Source organism: Schistocerca nitens, chromosome 6 (genome assembly GCF_023898315.1).
Source record: "Schistocerca nitens isolate TAMUIC-IGC-003100 chromosome 6, iqSchNite1.1, whole genome shotgun sequence".
Taxonomy (NCBI): Eukaryota; Metazoa; Arthropoda; class Insecta; order Orthoptera; family Acrididae; genus Schistocerca; species Schistocerca nitens.
The window spans coordinates 148594545-148607874 of NC_064619.1; positions in this window are offsets into that span (position 1 = coordinate 148594545).

Below are 13330 nucleotides of genomic sequence, written 5' to 3' on the forward strand. Positions count from 1 at the left end.
CGTTAGGGCCGTTTTCGAGATACGCGAAATATAATACATAATCCAAGTGCTATTGCTCGTGTGTAAAGATGATGTTTGTGTTTTGCATTGCATCTGTAACACCTTGTACGTATTTATTCATCATACTTGATTTTAATCGTATATATTGGGAGCTGTGTATCCGCTGTATATCGTTTCTGTCATCACTTGTTCGTGTATTACTCGCGCAAACTAAGCTGGCGTCGGTGCGGTGGCTGATGGTAGCGATGTAAATGGGAAATGCCTTTACGCTCGTTCCCGTCAGCCACCGCCAAGTGTTAGCTTGGTTTGCACGCGTAATATTACGGCCCACGAACTTCGTTTGTTCGTTCCGAGCTTCTTTGTTCACACGCATCCTCCACTTGACTGCCATCTGGCGGTCGTAATCATTCGGCATGATTAGGAAGTTGCCTTCGAAGCATAGCGTACTAAGAATCGATGAATCGTTGGAACTTGGAATCGTCACGACTCGGAAACACGCAATCGTTCTTACGATTCTTTTGAACGACGATTCGTCCGTATCACAATTCGATTCTTATGATTCTTTATTAAGAGTCGTTCAAATGAACGACTCATTCACGAATCGCCACAACTCTAATCTATACGAGCAGAGCGAATAAAGCCGAACGGGTGAATGCCAATTGCTGTTTATGTGGTTGATTGGGTTTGCAAAGGATCAGCGTTGTTATAATTACTAGAGAATTCTATAGATTGACTACCAGAGTGGAAATACACGACTAACAGGAATACTTATTGTCTTCTCCGTGTATCCAAGAGAATGAAATTTTGACAGAAAATTTTTGGCCAGACCGCTACACTACTAAGGGCCAGTCATACAGTCACCGGCTAGCAGCCGCTAAAGTTCTAATCTGGGAGTAGCGCGGTAAACGCGTTGTACGAACAGGTAATAACGCCTAACCTGAGAATAAATGTGGGATAACTAAAACGGTGATTGTGGCAGGGTTAGTGAGGCTAACCAGAGAAGAAGTTTTGACACTGGCTGGAATAGTTACAGAATTAGTGATGACAAGATTGTTTGTTAGAAAGAGGAAGGAGAAGAAACGGGAACTCACACAAATCACAGAAGAATATGACGATTCCAAATTTATATAAAAATTTCGTACTACTACTTTTCGATCTCATGCTTCAGAAGCTAGAGAGTGAAACTATTTCCTAACATAAAACTTTTTGCTTGTATTAGGCCTAATAGCAATTTGAAATTCGTGAATTATATTCTGTCGTGCTATAAAAATGACGATTTGTGCCAAAACAGTCTCGTTTATTTGGTGTGTGTGTGTAACAATTGCTGCAATATTAGGCGAGCTTATTTCGTTTTATCTAGCAAAAAAAAAAAAATGGCTCTGAGCACTATGGGACTCAACTGCTGAGGTCATTAGTCCCCTAGAACTTAGAACTAGTTAAACCTAACTAACCTAAGGACATCACAAACATCCATGCCCGAGGCAGGATTCGAACCTGCGACCGTAGCGGTCTTGCGGTTCCAGACTGCAGCGCCTTTAACCGCACGGCCACTTCGGCCGGCTTTTATCTAGCAGACAGTGACAAAATACACGTAATCAGATCGAAAAACCACACCAGTCTTGGGTACTATTTGTATTAACAGCTTTTCTAGTATTAGACAACGACATTTCGTTTTTTCATGTAGCAAAACGTTGACGAACTTTGATGAGGTAATAGATTCTTTCCCAGAAAGGAAAGTGCGCCACATAAAGCTGTGGCAAGATTAGAGAGGAAAAAAAACCTAGGACTTAAGGATTGAAGAAATGTTTACTGTCTTGCTTGTCTCTTGTCTTTACGTGTTTTATGTATCCTATATTTAATTTTATGTCACACAAAACAGCAAGTTATTAGCTAATAGGCAGTAAGGACTGCAAATTTTCTGAAGAGTTCTTGATTACAAATAATTCCATCCAGTATTAATTGTGGGATTTTTTTTAAAGAGGGGCAGGATGTCAAACCGGCCGACTGGGAGCAGGAGAGGCACGACAGGATATTTTAATTTCCACTGGCCTGAATATAGTTTGATGGCACCCATTACAAAATATTACATGTTTGAATTTCACAGAGCGAAATACAGAGACGTGCGGTGGAAGAATACTGTGTGAAGAGGCGTGGCACTGCACTTCGTCACACTTAAGACCAAATAACATCGTCTTACGTTCTCTCGAACATATGTTTTATGTATCAGACTCTTCAGAAAGAGGTGCGCTAAAAAATGAAAATATTTTTGAAAAGTCGTTTTTTTAATTTTTGGCGTCCTACCTCAAACGCACGAGGCAGGGGGAGCGTCTCTATCTAATATTGCTGCGGTTCGGAAATAACGTAGATCCGGAGCTGATGCACAGATCACTCCGAGTTGGAGTGGGGAGGTGGTAGTCCCCACGTGGCCCGTGTTTACGTTAAGTGGTTTTTCTGTTTCCTCTTCGTTTGTTGCTCTCACGTCAAGTGAAAACAAAACGGATTTCTGTGGTCGGGAGCTATCAAGTGAATTAAAATACATTCACATATTTATGGAAGGGTCTCCCGCACCGTCCCCTACGCTCCTCGTAGTATGGGACCGCTCATTATCAAAATATGTTATTAGTTTCAGATTTTATTTTGTTTCCACCTCTCTGACAGTCAAGCTTTAATCGCCTTGCAGAGCAATGTAGTTATTTTTGTCGGTTTTTTAAAGAAATTTGACTTTTATTAATCTTTACCGCTGAGGCAGTCAATTTATTTGAAATGAAGTGTTTAATTCCACACTATTGGCTAGTTTCAACTGTTCGCTGTATTTCAAGTTCACGTTTTCATCTTCTAGCACGTATGGCATTATGAGATAATGCAGTACTGATACTTCAAGAAAATTTACATCTGAATATGGATACACGAATATGCACTTTAAGCCGAATTATGTATTTTGGTATGGTCCACAAAATTCCCATGCTCTTGGAGTATCCTCTAATGTCTTGTTTCTTTTATGACATAATGTAAGATGTTTTAATGTTTTAGACGTACGAACATACAGGTTTCCTGCGCCATCGTAGATTCGCAAGCGCGGCGACGCATGTTACCTGGCGCGCTCTGGCAACAGCTCAAGCGAATCTATTTCTAACAGATCGCGGTAAAATATTCCGAGTGGTTGTTTGAAAAGCGTTACTTTCAAAGTAAATTTTACGCAAGATGAACTATGTGCACGAATGTCCGATGAATTACTTAAATCACAGAGCGTTTGACTCTTCATTCAAAAATCAAATCTTTGAGGACGACCATTTAGAATATTTTCGAGCCAAGAAGATCAGACATTTATGTCGTTGTTAAAAATTTTACTGACATATTTGTGTGCTGTATCTTAAAGCGTAACACGTGCAAAAAATATCAGCATTATGTGTGAAAGCTTAGCTTCTCTTGCAGCTTATTACTCTTAGAGACCAATATTATACATCTTCATGGTTACTCTGCAATTCACACATAAGTGCCAGGCAGAGGCAACACTAAGTATATTAATTTAAGCCATTACCTTTTTCTATCTGCGTGTTCGCGTTACTTAACAGTGATGTTGCTATGGCTGACTACATCACGTGTCCTATGCTCTGAATATCCGCTGTCATCGGCTGGCGAGATCGCTTGACATGAGCTGCGACTGGCTTACAAAAGCGCATCGCAATCTCGATTTCGAATTCAAATATGCAGTGTATATGTTGCTGCACATCAGACAACTTTCCAAAACGTGTTTTCCCCCTGAGTTTCGTTTTCTAAAATGCCGGGAAATTCTACGCCGGTGAAAGGATTGATAAGTTTTACAGTTCCGAGGAAGAGTTTAGTGTTACTTAACACCGAAAAAGTGTATTTTCATCAGGGAGAAAGTGTATTTTTAACCGGGAAAAACCCGGGATTTTTTTTTTCCTCGTCCATGTATACACCCTGTGCTTACTGAGCATGGTGTGGTGACCATATGAACAGGTTTAGTAGGCAATAACCCAGATGAGCTGAAATGGACTATTTGTTCTCTGAACAAAATGCATTTGCCCCCTAATAGAACAATGGGATAAAAATCACAATTCCTGGAGCATGTGTTCAAGTTGGTCATTACAATGCTCTTTGAGGGGTTGAGACCAACAGATTGCCCTAACTCAGTCTGTCAGATGAGTAAATAATTTATGATGCATGAAAATCTCAAAGTGACACCTGAATAGCCACAGAACTGCTAGTAGGCACATGGCAACACAACAGTAAGATGTCTAAAGCACTTTACACTTGTCACTCAGGGTATCCTTTTAGCATGGGAAACAATGTGTCAGATTTTTAAAAATTTCTCTTGCAGGAGTAAGAACAGCAGGTTTACCTTTTTGTCTATGGTAGAGAACAGCAATGATTATGGGCAGTGGGAAGGAGGGATGAGAGCAACACTTACACAAATCACCTCTACAAAATCAGTGTTGGACAGGGTGCTCTGTGACAGTTTGCACAGCATTTTCTTTGAATGCTTTCCAGATATTAATGTAATGTCTGGTAAACTCTTGCATTAATGAGAGCACTGGAAGAAAATGAAGTGTCATTTCCTTGCTTGTGCTTTTAAAGCTACAGATATTTTAGTGACCCTCTTTGCCCTCTGCTTTAGCCCTACAGCAGCTTCATGTACAAATGGCAACAAGTATGTGTCTCATTCAAGCAGGTCACAACCAAAATTCCAAGTTATTCTCAGGGAGCTAAAGCCTGTCCTGTACAGCACTGTTCATCTCATCTGCTACAGGAGCAGGTGAGCAACCCTTTATTTTTGCTCTCCTGCTCAATATAAAACTGTATGTACCATCAGGTTTCAGATTGGCTACATACTTCTGCAGACCCAGTGAATCCTATGGGGGTTCATCCATATATTTTAGCAATGATCTAGACAAAGTTTTCTGTTCTTGAAGTTAGTGACCTATGCATTAAAGGTGTTTTTGAAGCAGCTGCTTTTATTATACCTAGTATACAGCTCATAACTGTGTCTTTATATCACACTCCTGAAAGTAATGTAGAACAATTTATAGAACGTTTAGAAAAACTTGTGATCAGTATACAAAAATATACTAAATACAAAATTTTAATCTTTGGGGATCTAAACATAGACATTAGGAAAATGACAGCCAGAAATGTTAATTTAGTAAACATGTTAAGATCCTATAATCTCTTTTGTGCTAATGAAAGTCCTACAAGGCACTCCTCCTGTCTTGACAATCTAATAACAAATGTATACAAATGTGATTTTGAGCTAGGCTTATTTAATGTCGATTACCTGTCAGACCATAGAGGTATATGGGTGAAACTAATTACTAAAAAACCAAAAGAAGACGAGGAACAAACTCAGTGTGTCAGACTATCTACAGATACAAATATTAGCAAGTATAGAGAAGAACTTAAGTCTATAGATTGGAATACTGTTATACATTCCTCCAGAAATGTTGATGAAGCCTTCAGCACATTACTCAAAATCATTTCTGAAATCTTCCACACATGCTGTCCACTGGTTAAAAAACAAAAAAAACAAAAAAGTTAGGAAACCTAGCCACTCAACTTTACAGAAGTGGTTTTCACCCCAATTACAAAAACTGAGACTATTGGTAATTACTTGTCACGATAAGGTCAAAAAGGGAGCAGTAGATAAAAAAACTTACAAAAACCTGAAAAGAAAATATAGATCTGAAATTAAAATAGCCAAGTGTAAGGCAAATGGTGATTTCATTAAAAAATCACACAACAAATGTAAGGCTGCATGGAAAGTAATAAAAGCAGAGCTAGGTATGGATATAAACTACAAAGACAACACAAATGCTGCTAACGTCACTGCTGATGATTTCAATCACTTTTTGTCAACTCTGCCAATCTTAGCCTTCCAACCCGCAGCAACCAGAATTCCAGTTCAACACATACACCTATTTCTCACCCCATATCTGGCAGAAATTTTCAACAAAACATTACAAACATAGTGTAAGCTTGTAAATGGAGAGAAGTACAAGTAACTGATATAATTAAAGCAACCTCTAAATTAGGATACTCTAGATCTGAAGATGTTAATGGCCTGTCAAACTATGTAATTAAAAAAGTTGTAGATCTCATAACATATCCTCTTTGCATACTGATAAACTGGATGCTCTCGAGTGGACACTTTCCAGAATGTCTCAAAAAAACAGTTGTCATACCATTATACAAAAAGGGTGACAAATCCTGTATCAATAATTATAGACCAATTTCACTTGTGCCTATTCTCTCAAAAATAATAGAACATTGCATACTGCAACAAATATGCATACACCTATCAGACAATAATATATTAAATGATTGTCAGTATGGATTCAGGTCAAACTTACCAACAGTCAAAGCAGTTGAAAACCTTATCTCTTTTGTACTAAGTGCATTTGAGTCAGAATTATCTGCTGAAGCCATTCTAATTGACTTGAGTAAGGCTTTCGACTCAGTTAACCACAAATTATTATTAGATAAACTGTGTTGCTATGGAATCAAACACTTGGAACTCTCACTAATTGAATCATACCTCAGCAATAGAAAACAAATAGTAAAGCATAATGACCAACAGTCACAGACTAAGTATAAAACGAGGTGTTCCTCAGGGCTCAGTGCTTGGCCCTCTACTATTTATATTGTTTGTTGGTTGGTTTGTGGGATTAAAGGGACCAGACTGCTACGGTCATCGGTCCCTTTTTCCAAATCCTAAAAAAATCCACAGAGAATAAAAACGATTAACAGAACACAGACGACACAGAACAAGAGAAACGGAGATAAAGACCAGGCAAAACGAATTATATCACACAGAGTGTGATGGTGGTTGGCCGACCATAGGAACAAAAAAAGGAAAAGCCAACCACCGAGAACACATTAAAAACCGAGTTTAAAACCGTAGGCCAAAAGCCAGAATCAACACAAAACAATAAAATAAAACACAAACACTCAGATTAAATGATGATAACCCCCTGCCCGAATAAAACGTAAAACTAAGCCAGCCATAGCAGGGTCATCAGATAAAAGGGCAGGGAGCGTGTCAGGCAGTGCGAACGTCTGCCTGAGCACAGCTAAAAGCGGACACTCCAATAAAATGTGCACCACAGAGAAAACGGAGCCGCAGCGACACAGAGGTGGGTCCTCACGGCGCAATAAGTAGCCGTGTGTCAGCCGAGTGTGCCCAATGTGCAGCCGGCAGAGGACAACAGACTCCTGGCGGGAGACCCGAATGGACGACCGCCACACAGTCGTCGACGCCTTGATACGACGGAGTTTGTTTGGTACGGGCAGGTTGCGCCATTCAGCGTCCCATAAATCGAAAATTTTGCGGCGTAATAGTGCCCGCAAATCAGTCGCCGGGAGGCCAATCTCCAGAGGTGTATATTGTTTGTAAATGACTTTCCGAATAACTTACCCTGTAAATCTATCCTCTATGCTGATGACACAACATTAGCTAATTCTGGAAAGGATATAAACATATTGAAGGAGGAAAGTGAAGAGTGTCTCAAAATATCTAATATCTGGTTTAAAGCTAATGACTTATCTATGAACCATGAAAAGACTGTCAAGATAATCTTCAGTTTATCAAACAGTAACATGGAGTTATCATCTGTTAAACTACTAGGAATACACATTGACTCAAAATTAACTTGGGACACACATACAGATTATGTATGTCGAAAGCTATCACAAGTTATCTACCTACTAGCCAAACTACACACGTGTTACATAAGATTTATTGCTTCAGTCATACTAATGCCTTTTTTCATTGCCATCTACAATATGGCATTCTTTTATGGGTAACTCTCCAGGAGCCAAAAAAATTTTCACTTGGCAGAAGAAAGCAATTAGACGTTTTTACGGAATCACTGACAAGACCTCATGTAGACCTTATTTTAGAGACTTAAAAATTCTCACAGTCCCATCTCTTTACATATATTGTTGTCTATTAAACATAAAAGAAAACTTAAACCACTACACTATAAGGAAATCAGTTCATCAACACAATACTCGACAAACAAATATGATTGATATACCCACAACCAGGCTTAAGAAAACTCAATCTAGCTATGAATACATAGGCATAAAATTATTCAACACTTTACCCGTACAGGCTCAATTGGTTTCAATGGATATTTTCAAAACTAAAACCAAAGTGTGGATGAAGAAAAATACTTTCTACAGTGTAGAAGAATTTCAGAATAGTTGTAAAGATAATCTAATTTATTGATAAACTAAGGCTTACTGTTATGTATAGTTATGGATGTAGAGGCAGCTAGCTATAAGCTAATAGGGTACAACAGTCTTTTTTTTCCATGTAATATTTTTGCTATATGAAACAATGTACAAATAGCTATAATACTTCTCACAACATTGATTGCATGTTAATGCTGATAAATTATGGCTTACTGTTATGTGTGGATCTAGGTGTAGAGGCTGTTGTAAGCTAATAGTTTACAACATTCCTATATTTTTACTATGTAATATTTTGGTATGTAAAACAATGTACAAATAGCTGTAACTCTGATGACATCGACTGCATGTTAGTGCTGAAAGATGGATAAAATAAATAAATAGTTATTTTTCTAGCCTCTCTCAAAGTATTATTACTTGTCCTTTGATGCAGCAGGGACCATTCTGTCACTCGCCAAATCACAAAAACAAAACAAGTGAGCCGAAGATTAACTTCTGCTAATCCAGAAATAGGGAGCCCTCACCTCCAATTACACTATAGTTACATACCATACAAGTCAAACTGGATCAGTCACACTTGGGAGAGCCATATAACAAAAGGTAAACAATTTTTTATCAATGTTCTTTTCGTAGTTCCTTTGACAAGAATGTGCTGATCATGATTGATGTTGAGAAGGTTGATTTTGAGTGCAATGTCATTTACTTAAATAATTAAATTTTTGTCTGTATATAACTGATAATATACAAGTAAAGACAGTACTGATTATTTGAAGTTTGATTCATTCTATCTTTTTCAAACTAAGTGTTAAGCAAATGACTGAAAATATCCTAGGAGGAACATCTGCAAAAGGTTTTTGAAAACATTTCCACCTTCATATCTCATTGAAAGGGGGTTTGTGTTCCCAATCTTCTTACAAAAACGTGTATATCACCGACAGACGATTTGAGGTTAAAACTAAATTTAAGCCAAATATTGGAAATCTGCTAACAAAGATTCAGGCTAATCCCTCCCATTAAAAGCATTTATGACGTAATTTTACTAGCTTTGCATTTTGAATCATTTAAAATAATAAATGCATAAAAATGTCAGTCTACACTTCTTCACAGTTAAACCTATCAAAGTGAGTACCACTGTGTGGACTGTTAAAACATTATAAGTTGATGAATTTGTAAAAATTCAATATATGTAACACTGTATCTACCCAAAACTGAAAAAAATAGGCACATTGTCTACGAGGCAAAAAAAATTTAGGTGCTTTGCTTGTAGATCTTCAAGCTGCAGGGAAACTCAAGTCACAGTTAATCACACCATTTTACTTAATCTAATTTACATGAACCTCATTCAGTAAATAAATTTGTTGTTGACTGCCGAGACGACAAAAATCACACCCCAACCAAATTTTTAAATAGTATATCTATAGGGAACAACACACTTCTGTTAACTTTTTTGCCATGATTTCTGGGCTGTTATTACAAAATGGAGTGTTTACATCTTAATGTAATGGTTGATAGAAACACAAAGTTAAATTTAACCACAGTGTCCCATAACATTTGTTACATGTTCACTTGTTGTGGTCTTCAGTCCTGAGACTGGTTTGATGCAGCTCTCCATGCTACTCTATCCTCTGCAAGCTTCATCTCCCAGTACCTACTGCAGCCTACATCATTCTGAATCTGCTTAATGTATTTCTCCCTCTACGATTTTTACCCTCCACGCTGCCCTCCAATACTAAATTGGTTATCCCTCGATGTCTAAGAACATGTCCTACCAACCGATCCCTTCTTCTTATCAACTTGTGCCACACGCTCCTCTTCTCCCCTATTCTATTCAATACCTCCTCATTAGTTATGTGATCTACCTATCTATTCTTCAGCATTCTTCTGTCACACCACATTTCGAAAGCTATTCTCTTCTTGTCTTAACTATTTATCGTCCACGTTCCACTTCCATACATGGCTACACTCCATACAAATACTTTCAGAAACGATTTCCTGACATTTAAATTTATACACTATGTTAACAAATTTTTGTTCACAAACACTTTCCTTGCCATTGCCAGTCTACATTTTATATCCTCTCTACTTCGATCATCAGTTATTTTGCTCCCCAAATAGCAAAATGCCACTACTACTTTAAGTGTCTCATTTTCTAATCAATTCCCTCAGCATCACCCGACTTAATTCGCCAACATTCCATTATCCTCATTTTGCTTTTGTTGATGTTCATCTTATACCCTCCTTTCAAGACACTGTCCATTCCGTTCAACTGCTCTTCCGTCCTTTGCTGTCTGACAGAATTACAATGTCATCGGCAAACCTCCAAGTTTTTATTTCTACTCCATGGATTTTAATACCTACTCCAAATTTTTCTTTTGTTTCCTTTATTGCTTGCTCAATATACAGATTGAATAACATCGGGGATAGGCTGCAACCCTGTCTCACTCCCTTCCCAACCACTGCTTCCCTTTCATACCCCTCAACTCGTATGACTGCAATCTGCTTTCTGTACAAATTGTAAATAGCCTTTCGCTCCCTGTATTTAACCCCTGCCACCTTCAGAATTTGAAAGAGTATTCCAATCAACATTGTCAAAAGCTTTCTCTAAGTCTACAAATGCTAGAAACATAGGTTTGCCTTTCCTTAATCTATTTTCTAAGATAAGTCATAGGGTCAGTATTGCCTCACGTGTTCCAACATTTCTACGGAATCCAAACTGATCTTCCCCGAGGTCGGCTTCTATCAGTTTTTCCATTCATCTGTAAAGAACTCGCATTAGTATTTTGCAGCTGTGACTTATTAAACTGGTAGTTCGGTAATTTTCACGTGCCAACACCTGCTTTCTTTGGGATTGGAATTATTATATTCTTCTTGAAGTCTGAGGGTATTTCACCTGTCGCATACATCTTGCTCACCAGATGGTAGAGTTTTGTCAGGACTGGCTCTCCCAAGGCCATCAGTAGTTCTAATGGAATGTTGTCTACTCCTGGGGCCTTGTTTCGACTCAGGTCTTTCAGTGCTCTGTCAAACTCTTCACACAGTATCATATCTCCCATTTCATCTTCATCTACATCCTCTTCCATTTACATAATATTGTCCTCGAGTGCATTGCCCTTGTATAGACCCTCTATATACTCCTTCCACCTTTCTGCTTTCCCTTCTTTGCTTAGACCTGGGTTTCCATCTGAGCTCTTCGTATTCATACAAGTGGTTCTCTTTTCTGCAAAGGTCTCTCTAATTTTCCTGTAGGCAGTATCTATCTTACCCCTAGTGAGATAAGCCTCTACATTCTTACATTTGTCCTCTAGCCATGCCTGCTTAGCCATTTTGCACTTCCTGTCGATCTCATTTTTGAGACGTTTGTATTCCTTTTTGCCTGCTTCATTTACTGCATTTTTATATTTTCTCCTTTCATCAATTAAGTTCAATATTTCTTCTGTTACCCAAGGGTTTCTACTAGCCCTCGTCTTTTTACCTATTTGATCCTCTGTTGCCTTCACTATTTCATCCCTCAAAGCTACCCATTCTTCTTCTACTGTATTTCTTTCCCCCATTCCTGTCAATTGTTCCCTTATGCTCTCCCTGAAACACTCTACAACCTCTGGTTCTTCCAGTTTATCCAGGTCCCATCTCCTTAAATTCCCACCTTTTTGCAGTTTCTTCAGTTTTAACCTACAGCCCATAATCAATAGATTGTGGGCGGAGTCCACATCTGCCCCTGGAAATGTCTTACAATTTAAAACCTGGTTCCTAAATCTCTGTCTTACCATTATATAATCTATCTGATACCTTTTAGTATCTCCGGGGTTCTTCCATGTATACAACCTTCTTTCAAGTTCACTTAACATGTTAAAATTATTTCAAATTTGTTGTGGTAGCTGGCAACTGGTGGTATTTTGAATGTAAACACCATGTAGCAGTTGAATAGTGCTAAGTAGTTTGCAGACTAGCAGTTTCACTGAAATGCAACAAATTTTAGTATTCCACAAGCAACACTTGTCTTGCTCTGGACTTGCTTTAGGTATCATTTCTTGCCTGGACCAGTAAATGTGAACACAAACTGCAATAATTTCTATCTGCACAAATTGGAACTAAGGAAATCTTTTAGAACTGGCATCAGCAACATCTGTATAGAGCATGCTGTTCCAATGCAGGCACCCTTCTGCTCACTCAGTTAAGTGCAGCTAGTACATGTCACAAGAGGAAGCACCCTATTGCATGCATTCTATGCATGTGAGGCACTATCTCCTTTGCCCTTGTGCACTCTGCCAGTGCAGCACATCTGCACAGGGTACAGCCCAGCTGCGTAACTGCCCCCACAAAGCCATTTGTCCACCTCTGCTGGTGGGCACCTGGCTGGGACTGAAGCTGGTAAAGCTGGCTGTAGAGGTTTCACTGCAAATTGAGAATACAATTTGCAAATTAAGCCTATGGCCACTGCAAGCAAGTAGCCATGGCCTTCATCACTACCTGGCTTGTTTTCTACATCTGAAACATGTCATTTTAAATTTGTAGCCAGTCTCACGAAAGTGGCACTAGTAACACCACTATGAGTATGCAAATCAGGCTTCCTTTAAATACATGCTGTAGTCATGAGTGTTAGTTACCTTTTAGACTGGACACGAGCTGATTTAAGTCAAGAATGCCTTAAAGGGGACAAAGATGCCACTATACCTAAGTTTGAACATCATGTAATAGTGCTACATACAGCTGCATGTTCCTTTGGCAATATTGCAGAAAGACTTGGCAGTAATGTAGACACTGTACATAATTGCTGGCAGCAGTGTTCACTAAAATGTACAGTAGCAAGAAGACTGGGCTCTAAGTGGCCAGGAGGGCAGTACCATGAGGAATAACCATTGTCTTCGGCGTATGGCTCTGGTGCACTCTACAGCACCTCCAGCGGCAATATGAGCAGCAGCTGGCACCTCAGTGACAAAAATATGTTACAAATCAGGTATTTCAAGGACAGCTCTGAGCCAGATGCACTTTAGCATGCAGTCCACTGCCCTCAAACGACTGCCATCTGTGACTTCAGTGGTGTCAAATGAGAGCTCATTTGGGGCAGGGTGGAGGTCTGGTGTGCTTTCTGATGAAAGCTGTGTCTTTGTTAGGTGGAAGC